Source organism: Diceros bicornis, chromosome X (genome assembly GCF_020826845.1).
Source record: "Diceros bicornis minor isolate mBicDic1 chromosome X, mDicBic1.mat.cur, whole genome shotgun sequence".
Lineage (NCBI taxonomy): Eukaryota > Metazoa > Chordata > Mammalia > Perissodactyla > Rhinocerotidae > Diceros > Diceros bicornis.
This window is the reverse complement of record NC_080781.1, coordinates 29,993,185-30,012,923: the sequence shown is the minus strand read 5'-3', so window position 1 is coordinate 30,012,923 and position 19,739 is coordinate 29,993,185.

Here is a 19,739-nt window from a genome sequence, read left to right as displayed (position 1 = left end):
CAGCTGCTGTTCCTAATTCAAACAAAAAGGCTTAGACCACATATGCCTATATGCCCATCTGACGACAAATGTGGCCTCTTCCCATAGACTCCTGTTACATCCATGAATTGTATCAGGCTAAACACTGCTGGGGCTCATTATAATCCTTTGGACATTATTTTCAGCAAGCACCCCACACATTTCCTGCTCATTCACTTTTACCTACTATTATAGTCCCAGAGTAATTTCCTACCATTACAGACTCAAAGGGACTTGTGGCTGACTCCACATGAGGTACAATAGTAATGATCATTCACAAAGCTCATTATGAAACTGTTCACAATGCTATGCTCACTCACAATTTCTAGAGCCAGCAAAACACTTCTATAATCTAAGCCTAAACACAATAATATTATTTTAATTGCACTATATGGGAGTAGGAAAGAAAGCGAATGATTTAAAATATTTATTATGGTAATTCCTTGTACATCCCCTGCCCAACTTAATTGATATTAAAGAAAAAAACGTCAAAAAAGCTTCAACTACACTCATAATAAAATGATAATCTCTAGAATTTTAATGAAAAAATCCATTATTACAATTTTTTAGAAATGGGAAAATCCCTGGAAACAATTGAAAACAGGAGATTTTGAAACTGGCCAAATCTTGTATGGAATGAATGTAGTGACCACAAGGAGACATTGTGGGTTCACTGAAAACAAGTAAGACTAAAATAATTTCATGTCCTTTTTAGAGAGTACTAGTATATTAATATTTTAAGTGAATGCTGTTGGCAGTATTTTTTTTATTTCGATGAGATTCATGAAATGTAACTTTCAGAATCATGGAGAAAATAGGGAAACATGGATTAAAAATAATTAGGTAGATTTACAGCTGGTTGAATCTCCATATCCAGAGTATTAGTTAATGAATCAGAGTTAACCTGGGTCAGATATCTTGGCAAGTAGCTCTTGATCCTATGGACTTGGCAGCCTTTAGGGGAGTGTTGTTGCTCCTAACTTTCCCTCTGGTTCCATCTAGTGGCTGATTATGCATTAATCAGTTGTCATCCCATTCATCTTGCTTTGTGTTTACATTGATCATCAGTTATTCAACAGAGCTGTGATCATATAACTTCATGTGGGGTTGCTTAGCCACTTCTTGGTACATCTTAAATTGCCAACGATTACAAGTCTATCTTCAGGAGCTCCATTATGCTCCAAGTCTGTGGTGTGGGAGATCAAGATTTGGCCACCCTGAAATATATCTCTTTACCTTGACTGTTTTCTCTGATGGACATTTGACCTCCCCCACTAACAGCCTAAAGAATTTGACATAGTAACTCCTTCCTGGAACAGATCTTCTATCTGATGGCTGTAATATAATGTAAAATAGATGTTACAATAGGAAAGGCACCAACAAGCCCATCTTATCAAAAATTCCGTCTCTCTAACCACATTCTCTAGATGGCCCTGCAAGGAGTTGCCAAATAAACATTTACATTTATAAGGGAAATCTCCATTTGTAAAGGTATCTCCCTCTCTGTATTGGGAAGAGGGGGGATGACCTCATTTCCAGAAACTTACCAATGTGGAAGGTGAGGCCTTAAATCTGCATAATAACCTTACTCTTGTTTACTGTTCTTTAGTGGTAATCTCCTGTAACTGACTCCCCCCACCCCCAAAATCCTCCTTTGTCTTTAGCTGAAGATGGTATTTAAGACGAGAATCTCTGCTATTGTGTTGAGAAACACAGTGTCCCTGGTTTCTCCCATGTATACATGTTATTAAACTTGGTATTATTTTCTGCTAATCTGTCTTGTTAATTATTTGGCCAGCCATAAGAACCTTAATGGAAAGGGCAGAGGGGGATTCTCCCTCTTCCCCCACAGTTTATATAAGCTAAATGAATCCACTTAGGACAATCAGAGAGTAGGGAATCACTTTATATTAAACATCATGCAACTCCTGTGAAATATATTTTTTTGCTTTCTTCTCTGAGGTCTAGCCTTTCCTGCATCACCCATTTTATTCTGATTCCCCTCATATCCTTGGACTCTTCTTTTATTGTCTCCTGGTTAACCACTCTCATTATATAGCAACACTAGCACAAATGTTAACCCCACATTGTGTTTGTTTAGAGTTTTGTGGATTATAAGCACATCTTTATATGTCATTTTTTTTAAATAGACAGGAAGGTTGGGAATGTCTCCCGGCAGATGAAGACACTAAGGCTCAGGGATAAGAATACCCATCAAGCTGTCACAGCTGGTTTATCATGAAGCCTGAGCTCCAGTCCAGTCTTCCTCTTCTTTTTTTTTTTTTTGCATTGTGGGGAGAGAGGGAGAATCTCCCTCTGCCCTTTTCCTTAAGGTTCTTATGGCTGGCCAAATAATTAACGAGACAGGTTCACAGGAGAAAATAATACCAAGTTTAATAACATGTATACATGGGAGAAAGCAGGGACACTGCGTTTCTCCACACAATAGCAGAAATTCTCGTCTTAAATACCATGTTCAGCCAACGACAAAGGAGGGTGTTGGGGGTGGGGGGAGTCAGTTACAGGAGATTACCACTAAAGCACAGTAAACAAGAGTAAGGTTATTATGCAGATTTAAGGCCTCACCTTCCACACTGATAAGTCTCTAGAAATGAGGCCATCCCCCCTCTTCCCAAAACAGAGAGGGAGATACCTTTACAAATGGAGATTTCCCTTATAAATGTAAATGTTTGTCTGGCAACTCCTTGCAGGGCCATCCAGAGAATGTGGCCAGAGAGACAGAACTTCTGATAAGATGGGCTTGTTGGTGCCTTTCCTATTGTAACATTTATCCTACATTATCTTTATAGCCATCACGATAGAAGATCTGTTCCAGGAAGGAGCCACCATGTCAAATTCTTTAGGCAGTTAGTGGGGGAGGTCAAATGTCCCTCAGAGAAAACAATCAAGGTAAAGAGATATATTTTAGGATGGCCAAATCTTGATCTCCCACAGCAGCATTTCTAACAACATATATTTTTTCAGCTTTATTGAGGTATAATTGACAAATAAAATTGTAAGATATTTAAAGTGTACCTAGTGATGATTAGATTCCAGCCCAGTCTTTTGAAGAATCATCTAGGTCCCCTTCTCCTTCATCATACTGCTGAGCAGAAAACTCCCACTGTCCCCAATAATCTAATGGCAGAGAAATTCTTGAGTGTTTCTACCTTGTCCTCTAGCTGTGATTCTAACACCTCACTTTTGATCAGCCTAGTCACGGAAACAAACATGCCCCATGTCCCACGCTCCATGGGTTACTGGGACAAACTCCTCAGAGCGCAGACTCACTGGGTCTCAATTTGAACTAGAATACAGTGTCTTTTCCCCGAGAAATTTCTCTATTAACCACAGCAGAAACCATCCGAATCTCCACAATTTGTATGGATAGAAGCTGCTTGTACTTTTACTTGGCATCACCCTTTTCCTATCTGCTAACAGCAACCTGCCATAGTATATCAGGAATGAAGAATGTTTCCAGAGCTCCTTCAATACACAATCAACACGAGTCTTCAGCACCACCAGCATCATACTCATCATAACATTTATTGGACAATAACCATGGCCAATAACTGTGCTAAGTGCTGTACACTCATTATCTCAGCTAATCCTTCACAACGCTGAGAGGCAGGAATTACTAGATTTAGACTGAGTAAACCGAAATTTGGCAAAGGTAAGAAATCAACAAAAATCATAGGGATAGTAAATTGTAGAGTTGAGATGTGAAACTGGGTCTGTCTCATGCACCTAGCACCCAGTACAATACCTCTTACAGGTACTTAATTCATGCAGCAGCAACAACAGCAGCAATATACATCTTCCCCCTATATCTTCCTCCTGGTCTTACTGTATAGATTTCTGCTTGAGATGAAATATTGAAGGAAATGATCTCTTGGTCTTTCCAACTCTTAGATTTTATGGACCAAATTATGAACCTTGCCCTACACACGCCTAAGAAGCAGCAGAGTTTTAGTAAATGTATGAAGAGTAAGCCAGATTCCCACACTTCTGTGATGAAAACCATTAATTCCAGACCTGCAGCCAAGAGGGTTTTGCTTTTACTTTGAAAGAAACTTTATGTTACACAATAAACCAGATGGAAACATTGATGATATTTGCCAACATGGCTCAGCACACTTTAGTAGAGAATTACCAAGCTCTTGTCATGATGAAAAGAAAATTGGAAGGAGGTCAAGTGTTGGCATCCTCCTGTACATTGAGCCAATGCTGCAGGTTTTGGATGATTTGCTGTAAATTCATTTTTCCACATCATGGTTTCTTGAGGTTTGGATTGTTTGCCAGCTGTGTGGCTTGTAATTTAAGAGAGACAAAAGAAAGTTCTTTTGAAAAAGGAACTTATTTAGGAAACAAAAATAGAGCTGGTTATGTTGTTAAAATATTTGGGGTTGGATAATATCTTTAAAAATGTCACATTATGGTAGATAATGTCCAATAGAAGCATGTAGGATAGTGGTTTTCTCTAATGGTGCATGAATATTTGCATATAGTTAGTACGATTAGAAATATCCTGAAAATATAACAAAAAATGGTACTCACAATATAGATTGTCATACATTTTGATACTCGAGACTTTAATGAGGCTACAGTGAAGGTATAATTTGATGAATGCTAAAGTTTTTAGAGTTCCTCAAGGTTATAGAAACAAACAAAATCCAGTTGGCCATTTCTATGTTAAGTGACAGTACAAAATACCTTATACCTCTTCTAGTTTTGTTGCTCTCTAATGCTATTTTCATAAAAATTGCTGATGACACTGCATTAATGAGTTTTATTTTTACTGTCATATATTTTATGTGCCTGTCCAGATGCAATTATAAACTGAAAAACCAAAATTATAAGCCATATATCATGTCTAAAATAACCATTACTTTTCCTAAAATGTTACTAAAATAATTCCCAAATAATTCTTTATTGGTTCTCTTGAATGTGAATGCGTGATGTAAATCTCACGGACTAAAATTAAAGACATATAATAACTAATTGATAAACATTTAAATTTGTGGTTGGAAGGTGAGTGAAATTACTATTCCAAACTGGACCCACAATTCATTAATCACAATTGTCATTTTCTACTATGCTGATGGAAAAAGTCTATTTTATTTAAGATTAGATGGACAGAAGATGTTATGCAAGTGAACCACTAATTTTCTCAATGGCTTATTTTATTTCAGTTTCTGTATAGATTGCATGGTGCTCACCCCCAACACTGTAGGTTTTTTTTAAATTTTCTTTGTTTTTGCTGAGGAAGATTTGCCCTGAGTTAACATCTATGCCAATATTCCTCTTTTTTTTTTTAATTTTTTTTTCTGAGGAAGATTCCCCCTGAGCTAACATCCATGCCAATCTTCCTCTATTTTTTAGTATGTGGGCTGCCAGCACAGCATGGCCAGCAAGAGAGGGGTGTAGGTTCACGCCGGGGAACCAAACCTGGGCCACCAAAGCAGAGCATGCTGAACTTAACCACTAGGCCACCGAGGCTGGCCCCCAATCTTCTTCTATTTTGCATGTGGGTCACTGCTGCAGCATGGCTGACAAGTAGTGTAGGTCCGCACCCAGGATCCAAAACTGCGAACCCAGGCCCCGAAACGGAATGCACCAAACTTAACCATTAAGCCATGGGGCTGGACCCCCAAATAGTGTAGTTTTTTTTTGTGTGTGTGAGGAAGATTAGCCTTGAGCTAATATCCAATGCCAATCCTCCTCTTTTTTCTGAGGAAGACTGGCCCTGGGCTAACATCCATGCCCATCTTCCTCCACTTTATATGGGATGCCGCCACAGCATGGCTTGACAAGCGGTGCGTCTGTGTGCGCCTGGGATCCGAACCCACGAACGCTGGGCCACAGAAGCAGAGCACGCGCAGTTAACTGCTACACCACCAGGCTGGCCCCCCAATTACAGCAGTTTTTATCTGTCACCATACATATGTGCCCCTTTACCCCTTTTGCCCTCCCCACACCACCTTTTCCTCTGATAACCACTAATCTGTTCTCCTTTTCCATGTGTTTATTTATCTTCCACGTATGAGTGGAATCATATGGTATTTGTCTTTCTCTGTCTGACTTATTTCGCTTTGTATAATACCCTCAAGGTCCATCCATGTTGTTGCTCTTCTTTATGGTTGAGTAGTATTCCACTGAGTGTGTGTGTGTGTGTGTGTATACACACCACATCTTCTTTATCCATTCATCCATTAATGGGCACTTGGGTTGCTTCCACGTCTTGGCTATTGTGAATAATGCTGCAAGGAACATAGGGGTGCACAAATCTTTCTGAATTGTTGATTTCACATTCTTTGGATAAATACCCAGTAGTGAAATAGCTGGATCATATGGTATTTCTATGTTTAGTTATTTGAGAAATCTCCATATTGTTTTCCATAGTGGCTGAACCAGTTTGCATTCCCACCAACGGTGTATAAGGGTTCCCTTTTCTCCACATCCTCACCAACACTTGTTATTTCTTGGCTTGTTAATTATAGCCATTTTTATAGGTGTGAGGTGACATTTCATTGTAGTTTTGATTTGCATTTCCCTAATGGCTTATTTTAAAAATCATCTACCAAGGTGATTGGAAAAACCATGCCCTTCAGTTTGTTCCCAATATACAGAATCATTGTGTTACTCTCTCTCCACCTCCGATAAGCTAGTCAATGAATTTTAATAGTCGTGTCTACTTACACTCTTGCCAGGTCAGGCAGGACTATTATTTCATTTATCAATGAAGGTACAGCACTAAATGGTGATTTTATTATGTTTGAACATGCTCCAATGACTGACAGACCTTTGATTTAGAACTCTGAGTCGTGGGCTACTGTTTCTTCTCTAGAAAGCCAAGGCTGCTCAGTTTTCAGCTCCAGGTGATAAGATAATGATCTGCACCCCTACCTCAAGCTAATAATCAAACAAACACAATGCTGCTGCAAGGTGTTTACAGTGACTGGATGCCTCTGCACGAGGCATATGGAGATGAGAACATTGTTTCTCCCTGTGCACAGGGTCTGCCATAGCCTTCAGAGACGTCAACATCTTTGTGTTTATCACATGCTTAAAGAGAGTTGCAGTGGGGTCACAGATAAAAAAGAGCCTTGGGCTTAGATTTGAATCTCGTAGGTTATATATAAGCTCCTGAAGAGGAAGTACTGTTGACATATTTGTCTTTCATATCGTCTGGTACAGGTTGGGCTCACAGCAGGCATTTGGTACATTCTTGCTGACTCGCTTCATTGTTTTGACTCCTGAGCAGCATAGTGGCATACAAATAGAAAGTATATGAGGTCGCGACTGGTATATATGCTGAGATCGGCTTCCGGTTGCTGGAAATAATCATGGATGAGGCAGAGAATGAAGGTAGAGGTGGTGTGTGTGTGTGTGTGTGTGTGTGTGTGTGTGTGTGTTAGAGAGGGAGAGAGAGAGAGGGAGAGAAAGTGAGAGAGAGGTAGATTCCTCCCAATTGTGTTTCAGGAGCACATATAGTTGCCAGTTTCAAGACTGCATGAAAAGCAAGTCTAAAAGCATTTAATCCATTCCATTTAATAATTAAATCCCTCTCATCTTTAGGTAAGCCAAAATGCTGTAATAGAGAAAGTAATATTTCAAAATAAATGTGTAACATCTGAATGCAAAGCATAGAATAAAAATACATTAGTTATCTAGTCATGATAGTATTTTGGAGCTAAAAGAGACCTCAAACATCATTTATTCGAACTCCTTTATTTTATAAGTAAGAAAATTAAGGCTCAAAGAGGGGAAATAACTTCCCCAAAGTCAAACATCCAGTAAGGATTGTGGGAGATCAAGATTTGGCCACCCTGAAATATATCTCTTTACCTTGATTGTTTTCTCTGAGGGACATTTGACCTCCCCCACTACCTGCCTAAAGAATTTGACATAGTAACTCCTTCCTGGAACAGATCTTCTATCTGATGGCTGTAATATAATGTAAAATAGATGTTACAATAGGAAAGGCGCCAACAAGCCCATCTTATCGGAAGTTGTGTCTCTCTGGCCACATTCTCTGGATGGCCCTGCAAGGAGTTGCCAGACAAACATTTACATTTATAAGGGAAATCTCCATTTGTAAAGGTATCTCCCTCTCTGTTTTGGGAAGAGGGGGGATGGCCTCATTTCTAGAGACTTATCAATGTGGAAGGTGACCCCTTAAATCTGCATAATAACCTTACTCTTGTTTACTGTGCTTTAGTGGTAATCTCCTGTAACTGACTCCCACCCCAACATCCTCCTTTGTCATTGGCTGAACATGGTATTTAAGACGAGAATTTCTGCTATTGTGTGGAGAAACGCAGTGTCCCTGCTTTCTCCCATGTATACATGTTATTAAACTTGGTATTATTTTCTCCTGCTAGCCTGTCTTGTTAATTATTTGGCCAGCCATAAGAACCTTAAGGAAAAGGGCAGAGGGAGATTCTCCCTCTCTCCCAACAGGATCAAAAAATCTTGACTTTTAGTTCAGTGATCCTTGTACCTCATTAGGCTGCCTTGCATGCTATTGGGTCACTTTCCCATTTCCAACCTCACGTTGCACATCAGTGAACTCACCAAAGCAGCGGCATGGATGGGAAACATTTTTTTCTGCTCTTCATTGGGTATACGTAGATCGTTTCTCCCAAGCCCTGTGATTTAGGAAGATACTTCTAACCCATAGTTAATTTTAATCATTTTTAGATTTTATAATCATTTACTTAATGATTTGCAAATTTAACTTATAGACATTTCACTGGGTGGTTGGTAATTCTCTCTTAATTTTATCCACATTAGAGAGATTTGTCTGTAATACAGAGTTTTTAAAAGAAGGCCTATGACTTCTTTTTGTCTGGAAGCAACCAGGACAATTTATACTCTTGCAGACAGAGAATACTTGCTTTGGAGTGATAGTAGAGGCAACATTTAAGATCACGCTTATCAAAATACAAAAAGAATGCCACACTTGGCTGTGTGTCTGGAAATAATAGTTGCTCAAAACAAATAAAGCTATTATTTTTAATAATAATATTATCACTAGTTTAGGATTCTCACCCTCAAATTTTCTTGTCCTGCATCCTTTTCATATCGGATTTCTGTTTTCATTTTGTATCTATCATCTACTAGTCATTGGTGATCATCACCGTGTGCTTAGGAAATTAGGAAAGCAGCTCAACAAAATACTAAAAACACGTTTCTCTACCATCAAAAATAGATGTGAAACAACTTATCATATATTTAAATAGTTAAGAGTGGCAGCTATACCTGTTTGCTCATTCCCATATTAGGATATTCAGGTTTTCATGCCTGCCAAACCATTTCCTCCAACTTCATATTGCTTCTAAAATACAATCGATTTCCTTGGTTTAATGATTATTTGTATTATTTGTAAATGGAAATTTTTTTTCTAGTGAGAGGTAATAGTTGTCTTTGAATCGTCAGAAAATATAGAGATGACTATTTTAAAAATATATTTTTAAGCAAGAATAAGATATTGAGTTCAAGATGGGTAAGATAACGTATACTTTGGGTCACAAATTAGGATCTGTATTTTCTGAAAAATATCTGCATAATATTTTAATAATATTTTGGAGAAGTCAAATCATATGTAAGGATGTCTTTTGACTCAACGATGGCAGAAACACATGAACTATGAATTCCTGTATATTGAGAAAACAAAAGAAACACACTCTTGGTAATAGAAATAAAAGTCCCCTCAACGGTTTCCTAGCAAATCGCTACTCCAATTCTAATGCCATAATAGACTCAACAAAGTTTATCTAATTTATATTCTATATTACTATTATAGCAGCCTAAGAGTTTCTCAGTTGCCGAATTATACTTTATTTATATTGAATTCTTGGGCAGCTAAAACTCAAGGGAGTTTGTTCACTTGGTTGGTTGGTTGGTTGGTTTGGTTTGGGTTTTTGCATATGAAATTTTAAGGAAATTCTTCCTTATTGTACAATAGATCTTTTGAACGTAAATGCTAAATGTTATCATCCAAACTATTGGTTATGCCCTAAGCTCCAGTAGTGTGCATATAAGAAACATGCATGCCCTTTGTCTTTAACTGATTCTCTCCCCCACCCCGCCCCCACACGCACATTACAGTTGCCTATTTACCTGTTAGTAGTCCTTGGAAATAGTCATTCAACAGAAAATGTATTTTCTAACACGCTACATTTTTCTAAATTTCCTTCATTAGCTTTGGAAAAGACTTAGCCGCACCGAAAATCCTAGGAATTTGTGGCAGCATTTTCCTAGCCTACTCTTTTTTGGACTCTGTGAACAAAAGGAATGAGGTCAGTTCGAGAGTGTGACTTATTCTTAATAAAGCCTAAAAGCTCCTGGTGACCACGGATGCTTTTTTTTTGTTCTTGTGTTCACAAACCACAGGCCTGATAATCCATTTTGGAGATCATTTGCACATAGAAACCAAAGTCACTTATCCTGAGAGGTCAAATTCTATCCTTTCCCTTTAGGATCTGGTGTTCTGACATCTCTCTCATTCCCATGATGTCTTAAACATGGCTAAGATAGTTCTACCATCGCTTCTGCAAGAACTTTCTAAAGTGCAAGTCATCTGGACAAGAGGCTTAAAAACTCATTTTAAGGGTCTAACAGTGCTTTTTTATACTTTAGTGTACATAGGAATCACTTGGGATCTTACTGAAATGAAGATTTTGGTTCAGTCGGTCTGGACCGGGGCTTGATGTTTTTCACTTCTGACAAACAGGTGATGCCTCTGCAGCTGGTGCATGAGCCATAATTTGTCTAGCAAGGAACTGATCAGTGATTCTCAAACCTGACTGCTCTTTAGAATCACCTGCAGAGCTTTAAAATAAGCAGATGTCTGGGTCCTACCCTCTGAAATTCTGATTTAATTGGTCTGGGAAGTGGTCTGGACATTGAGAATTTTAAAAGTTCCCAGGTGATTCTAATGTGCAGCCAAGGGTAGGAATCACTGTCCCTTTTAGCCCTCTGTGTACCAGTGCATTTTCTTTAATGGACAGAATGGAAGCAAGCTAGAAATTGTTCTTTCAAAAGCAATAGAGAAAATTGCTTTCATGGAGCCATATTGATGATTATAACAAGGCAGGAGCAATATCTGATTATATGCATGCCCAGTTCTACTGCTAGTATGCTAGGACCCTGCAATTGTCAGTGTGGTCCCTGGATTATCACTTGGGAGTGGTTAGAAATGAAGAATCTCGGACCTCACTGCAAACATTGCGAGTCAGTGCCTGCCTTTTAACAAGATTTTCCAGGTGATGTTTATGTACATTAAAGTTTGAGACTCATTACTCTGGGATGCTCTGTTCCCTTGGCAATTTCTTTGTGCCAAATGCACGGTACAACCAATCAGCCCCATTATAAAGGCCTTGGAAGTGAAGAGGGGAGAGAGAGAAGAAACCAATCAAAGGTTAATGATTGAAAAAAATGCTTAATATAGCCTTGCAAGTAAATTTGAAAATATACCCACAACCAAGGTAAGTTTCAAATCTTCAAGGAAGTATTTATGTAGCAAAACTAAGTAATTATTATTGGTAGTCTATGCAGCCTTCATTTTTCCTTTCTTTTGGTGATTAATTGTGTAGCTGTGCTCTACAGCTCTACAGCTCTACATCAGTGGTTCTCAAATGGAGGCAATTTTCTCCCCAGGGCACATTTGGCACTTTGGTTGTCATAACTGGGAAGGGTGTGTGTAAGTGGCATCTAGAGGGTAGAGGCCAGATATACTGCTACCAGGGAGACATCCTACAATACACAGGACAGACCCCTACAACGAAGAATTATCTGGCCCCAGATGGCAATAATAACACTGAAGTTAAGAAACCCTGCTCTACACCAAGTCAATTTAGAGGGGTGTATATATATATTTTTTTTCTTGAAGAGGCAAAATCTCAATCGTAAACGTGAAGTAAGGCAGTTAAAAATTTCCTCTGGAAAATCACTCCATTATGAGAAGCTGAATGATCAGGATAATAGAATAGCAGAGTGATCTCAAGATGCGCAAGTTGGTATGAATGCATATGTAGCCCTGGGGTGTAAAGTTCATTTGCTTAGTGCATACATTAAACATTGCTGATTGACGCTGTAAAAGTAGTCCAGTGACAGCTCTCTGTCTGCTTTTTCGTTCTCATTAGTGTGAAAAATGTCATAACAACCCAGTAACCACTTAGTGAGCACCCTTGTGCTGGTGGCATTGAATTAGGCACTCCACAGAGGTCAATTCCCAACTTGAACCACTTGTGGGCTTAATTCACAGTTTGTAAAATACACAATTGTGAAGCCTTCAGAGAAGTTCTCCTGGTTGTGCTCTTTGTTGTCATCTCGTGTGATCATATTTAGTCTGTTAGGAGTTGTTGAAGTTCTGCTGAGGAAAACCAGTGTCACAGTGTGGACGCATCAGCCAGCCTTGGACAATGATAGAATTCCCTGTACAGATACAGGGTCTGTTAACTGCCAGAGCCAGGACTCTGTAGTGAGGTACACAGTAGACATTGACGGAGGCAGTTCATCAGAATACAAAAGCTGGGAAAATGTAGAGGCCTGGCACCAGGGATCTGACAGGCTGATGGTGTCAGCCTCCTTAATTTCTCTGCCCTCTACCTAGGCTTGCTGTATGTCCCTTGTCTCCAAAGTTCAGAACACATCTTTTAGGGATGTTCCAGGTGACCCTATGGTGTGCTGGAGGAAAGTATTAGACCTTCCAGTAACAATGTTCTATCTAAAAATGGAAAGCAAAGAGGTTTGCTAATGATTGATATATGAATTTCACACTTGGTTTGTCTGCCAAGTGTTCAAGTGTCACACAGCGTCCTGAGGAAAACCTGGAGTCTGTTCACAGCTGTGACTTTACTAGCTCTTTTGCTTTCAACATATTGTAACATATTGTGGTTTAAATGTACTCAGGTATGCGATTTTACCATCTTAAATGGTAGAATGAATCTTCACGACATTGTTTATAGGAATTGGGTATGAGCATAACGTCTTACATTTCTCATCAAGATTCACTGGTTAACTCCTGACAAAGCATAAGAAAAAAATAGTTGAAATTAGAGCTATTATGCTTTTTTTTTTTTGGTAACAAAAGCTAGGTGTTAATGTGCTGTCATTTCCAGAGATGACCAGTGACTATCAGTAGTTCCTACCTCATGGATATTTAAAGACACAGACACACTCATATTTAATCTCTCACATATCATAAAATTCACCCTATTAAAGTGTATAATTTGGTGATTTTTTGCTATATTCATAGAGTTGCCCAACCATCACCACAATCTAATTTCAGAACATTTATGCCACCCCAAAATGAAATCCGTACCTATTATCAGTAACTTTCTATTTCATCTCACCCCCAGCCCTAGGCAATGTGGTCATAAAGTGCCTCATACTAAGAATAAGCAAAAATAACTTATCTGTTTATTCCAGGCAATGGTTTCTCCTGGAATGTAAGACTGTGAATCAACTAAGATAATCCAAAGCTTGTATATCATAAACTATGCCCAATCTTAAACAGTCCCCCACTTCACAAGGACAGCCTTAAAAACCAAACCCAGACTCCAAACTCCTGTAAATATTCTCTCCTGACTTCTCCTGTTCTGAGACACTACTAAGACTCTGTCAAGTTCTACAAGTCTAATAAACTTACTACAATGAGTCTAATAAACTTATTACAATGAGTCTAATGAACTTAGCTTTATTTGATCCGGAGGTATACTCCCTTACTGCAGTGAATCTGATAGACTTAGCTTTGAGTAATCAATAGATGTTTCTGGTGGACTCTTGGAAGCCACATTTGGCAGTACCCTTTCTCTTCCAGTTGGGTTTCTTGGGCAAGAGTCAGGATAGCTCTAGCTCTGTCTTGCTTACGGATCATGGCAAACACTCACACATTCTTTCCCCTTGTCAAACTCGTGGAGTGCAGGCTGATTCTAGTATAGTAACTTTTCCTTTGCTTTGCCACCGAAGAGCTCACCTTCCTATCTTACTTGCCTTCATGGTTTCCTAGTCAGTAGTGATATTCTAGTCCACTGTCACCTGACAACCTCAAGGAACATATATGAGGGTCTCGGCTCTCTTAAAACCCTTCTCTTTAAGCTTGAGGTAGGATGCAGCCATGCCCACCTTGGGATTGGTGGGGGGCAACGAGAGAGACTACAGCATGACAACAGCTTCCTCCAAAGAAATCTCCTCACAAATCCATTCTTCAAAATCTGCTCAACTCTTTAATACCGTTAGAGGATTTTAAGATTTGAAAAATTAGCAACTTTTTATTTCTTTGAAAATTTGAATTTGGTATGGCAACTACACTTTGGAATATCATATCTATTGTATCCTGGTGCCTCAGTCAAAACTCCCATTGTGACATTCAGCCATAGTCATATTTTGGGGTAAATGTACTCAATGCTTATTTTACTAAGAAGGATGTGCTCTTAAAAATAAGTTTGAGGACCAATGATCCAACACAGTGCTTCTCATGCTTTAAGGTACATACAGAACTACCTTGGGAATCTTGTTAAAATGCAGATAAGCAGATTCTGATTCACTGGGTCTGGAGTGAGATTCTGCATTCCTAACATGATCCCAGGAGATGCTGATGCTGCTGGTCCTCAGACGACACTTGGCGTAGCAAGACTCCAGCCAGCCTCCCTGTCTCAGAGGTTGGAATTCTCTGAGCTGGAAAATTGAAAACAGAACAACAACCAGAATGCAATCACTCATCCTGGTGTTGTCAAGGAAAGGAGATGAAGAGCAAACATCTGGGTTAACAATTAGGCAGAACATGAGACATAATAAAATTGAAAAGTGGCGGTGAAGGGACAGGAGGATTTCAAAGGAGCTTGACTAGAAATGTGAGACACAGTAGGCATGAGAGAGGAATGGGTCAGAAGGGCAAGAGAGAACAGTGGGAGGAAGAACACAGACAAAACCAATATAATCTGGCATTTCTGGTCCGTGTTTCATTGGGCAGACACACTTTCAAATGCTGGCTTTGCTGTGCTCCTTAGCAATTTTTTGTTTTGATGGATATTAAAAGAACTTGAGGAGGTAGGAGATGGTCTGATAATTGGGAAGACAAAGGTCCAGCCTGGGCACAACATACCAATTTTTTTCTTTTCTGCTTATTTACACACTCACTGCTGCTATGCCACATTTGAGAAATTTTCTTTTGAGGAGAGTTCAAACTGATAGTAAAAGTATTGCAGAAGTTGGAAGCATTGAATTATGGAAAAGTCCAGCCTACACAAAAATAAATTTAATTGTCTTATAAGTTTGCTGGAGCTAGAATAATTTCCAGTGTTTTCCCTGTCAAAAACTATTCACCATTTTTTTGTTTGTGTAGTTAATATGGAAATTTTGAGGAGGGTATGGGGGGTCAGTCATTTTCAGCTATGTCTTTTGAAAGAGCAAAGATGATACTGGGTAAACAAGCAGTTTGCACGAGCAGGAGTTTCCACTGCCAGGCTTTTGTGTTCAGGAGCAACTGACCATGTTCTGTTAAGATCTCTCACAAGCAACAGCGACAGTCAGAGCAGGTCACCTACATACCACGTTTCCCCCTTGTAATAAATATATTGAGACAAATAGTTTAAGTAAGGCACGTTGCAGGCACCACAATCATCAGTGGTTAATGAATCAGTGTTTCTGGTCCAATGACATAACCAAAAAAAGAAAAAAAAAAATAAAAAAAACACTATATTTTTAGTCTACCAAACTAGAGAAAAAAATACTTTCACTTCTCAACTTTAAAAACATTTTACAATGGTTCTATTTATAAGAGGCTGTGGGTTATTTCAGAGGTAACTTACCATCTTGAAAATGAAAAATGAATTTTATTCCAACTAAGCAACATATGTGGGTTGCCATAAAATGAAAATCCTTACAAAACATATATATAACAACCTAAGACTAACATTTACTGTCTGAAATCTATGCCTTGGTTAATCTTTAAAAATAATTTTCCAAATCATTATATGTATATTCCGGTACCCTGCTTATTCTAATTTCTGTCTCTTCTTTTGGGAACAGTATTGTAAATGGTTTTGTGGTAGCAAAAAATAAATGCAGATGAATCATGAAGATTCTTTAAATGAATCTTAAATCTTATTAAAACAGTTGAGTCATTTGTGTTTCCCTCCCACAGGGGCAATAAAAAATTCATTTAGTCTAAATCATTTTCACTTTCTCTACCAGTTTCTGGATTTTTGAAAGCTGAAGAAAACATCAGAGCATTAACCTCTAAGGCATTGAGAACCTGTATGTCCCACCTCAAGTGGGAAGGATGGGATTGGCATTCTCTTATAGGATGGTTTTAACTTTCTTTTACATGGTGAAACACAAAACGTTTGAGAGGAGAAAATAAATTATGACTATATCCATTAAAGTAACTAAAACCTTGGACTTCCATTTTTTTTCCTTTTTCTGATTATAGGCTTTTTTTCTCTCTACCTATCCGGATACACTTCCCCTGATGACCCATTCTTGTCACAAAATGCCCACTTTTACTGATTAACCGAATAAATGATTACAGATTTTGTACTTTTCAGCATTTCCAAGAATTTCAATCATGTTTATTTGAGAATAATCCTGGAAGAGACCTTTTTGGGATAGATGTGCATGGCAAGTCATTGAAACACAACAACAAACACATTCGCAATATACGTCCAAATATTGATCCTGGGTTGTAATAACAGTGGCTGCATAGTGCTGTTTCAATTGGATATTTATTCACCCAGGGGTATGTAAGCCTTGGGCTATTAATAATTCTGGAGGAGAGAGTGTCAGATCTCTAGCTCCCATGGACGTGTTAATTCTTTAATGTCTCTGGTACAGCGATAATAAATTGCCTTAGAAATTGAAATTTGGTTCTACCATGTTAATATTCTGTACCTAGCTTAGGGACTGAGAATATCTGTAAAGTTAAATTGGAATATTACCAATATAATCTTGGGTTTGTAAAAACATATTAGAGTAACACTGCCTTTTGATGCTTAGATAGAGAAAAACTATAAATGAACCCGTGCAAAGGAAAGTGGTTTCCTGTCAATCTCCAAGGCCAGTAATCGAATTGAATTGGCATGGTATGATAGTTGAAAATAAAGGCATCCACAAAAAACCATGCTTACCCTGGCACGTGTCTCTCCGAGGCTGACAAATGCAGTAGTGTCAGATTCCAAGGAGACAAGGCCTACACCATCCACAGTGTGAAGATGAGTTCATTCCTGCAAACACATACATCTCAATCTATTCTCTGCCAAACAGCTGTGAGTATAAAGGAAAATCTGACTCATTGGGCTCATTTTGTCCTAATTTGTCCTTGGGAGTCAGAGATTTGCTTAACTTTAGTGTGACAATGTCTTATAAATGTTTGCTATGAGTTTCATCCTCTCATCAGTCAACTTAACACAACAGGGTTAAAATTATTGTTGCTAAGGCAACAAAAGATAAACAATAGGCCAAGGCAGCATACCTTAGATGACAAATGAGCAATGCTGATTTAGGAATCTGTATTTCTTTTGAAATTTGTTCTAATATTATCCTATGAACTGGAAGCTTTCTAGCCCTGCAAGGGTTACCCCAGGTTGTTTTTCATAGTTTCTGGTTCTGTAAGTTTTCTACCATTCCTAAATGTTCTTTAGAGAAATAGTGTTAATTTCTTTCCTAACGCTTCACTCTCTTCTGTGAAGACCAAGTGCTCCTAATGCTTCTCCCTCAATGCTGTCCTCGACCAGTGGCTCAAATCTTTCAACTACTGAGAATTATTTATTTTCTGCATACATGGGTGGCTCAAACACCCCAACTCATGGTAAATAGCTTCCGATTTTATATCCTGACTTGTCGGAAAGAGTACACTGGTTTTTTTTTTAATACTAAAGTATTAGAAACAAGAATAACGGCAACAATACAAACCCACAATGTTTGTATAATTTTATCTCAAGTGATAAACAATATTTATAGTGATATCAAATTAATTTACAAAGGGAAAGTGATTTTCTGACTAGTTTTAGGAGAAAGGCCAATTTTGGCAATGGAGCATATTTATGAGAAACAATAAAAATGTTAACATCCTGGCATAGAATTCTAAATAAAATCCAGCATAAGATATTTTAAAGTGTATGTAGGTTTATTTTTTTGGTTTTGGAACAGAAGATAGGTGGGTGGAGATATGTAGGAGCCAAGTAGCACAGAGAACACACTTTATTATTCATTATGGCTCTGTGGAGAAAAATTACTAAAGGAGCTGGGCTACAGCCAGCAGAATTAGCAACAATTCTTTGTGATGAGGATCCAATGATGCATGAGAACTCATGTTCTTGGGACTGTACTGTGAAACACAGAATGAAATATCAACATCAAGGAAGATCACCACTTAGCAGGGATTTGTGATTAAGCAGCATCTTTCTTAGAAGTAACTTACTAATCTCTATTGATGAATATATAACTTAGTTATCTAAACACCCACTGCTTTTCTTTTGATTATAGCTACATAAGCCCTTAGCTATGCCAGAGAGACAGTTCTTCTAAGTTTCCAAGGTTGGCTGTTAACTTATGATGACTGACCATCAAGAAGACACTTTGAATTTCTCGGTCCTTAGCACCATCCAAACATTGAGAGAGATAGGATCCACTCTATAATTGAAGATTCCTTGATTCTCTTGTGTTACCTCCCAACATTAAAAATGTTTGGAGACAAAATTCTAAATGGCTGAAACAACGATTTCTTTTAGTCTCACAAAGAAAATCATGTACACCTCATTTTTTACATAATTAGAGAACCAAATATCCAAAATATTGAGTCTCTTGAGTAAGTGCAATATCAATGGCAAGTTTAGATGAGAAAATGAAAGATTGCATTATGAACGAGGGAATTATGAGTGTTAACTGGGAAACTTGGGAGAATGGAAACTTTAAGGTAATTTTTGCCACCAAAATCAGTCTCCTCCAATATTTAAATCAGAAAGAAATACAGAGCATTGTCTCTATGTGACAGTACATGATAGATCCTACATAAATGGCACAAGCTAAGACATATTTTAACAAGATCTGGAGCCATCAGGAAAGTCAACAAGGTAGAGGAGGCCAGCTAGGCTTAAGGATGGGTAGATTTTAATAGAAGAATGAGGAAGACTGAATTCTATACAAGGTAAACAACGTGGGAACAGAAATGAATGCAGTAAGAACAATGCATCATCAGAGAACGGCGAATATTTGAGTCTATCTGGATCACAGATCTCTTGCACAAGAGCAGCAGGAACAATCTTTCTTTTGGAGAATTTTGATGGTCAGGTGAAAGAATATGGGCACATTTTATGTGCCACATTTTTCCTTTAAAACAAACAATGGACACTCTCATTGAGGTATTTCAGAATGATAAATTCAGAAGTATAAAAAAATGAGTTGGAAATAGGAGACTCTGGAGGCCAATAAGAAAAATATTGAAATAGCTTCTGCATGAAATGGTAAGGTTTGGGCTTTGATAATGTCAATGGCAAAGAAAGGACAGCACCACTGTGAAAGATAGTGAGAAGGAAAAATTCATTAGGACTTCATGAGCTGGTCTTGGGAAGGAGAAAACAAAAGTCAGAACAACAGGATTTCAAACAATAGTGACTTTGAGATAAAAATAATTTTAAGAGAGAAACAGAAATTACAGAAAAGAATTTGGTTGCTTCTATGTGACGTACTGACTTTTAACCAGGGTAATTCTGTCA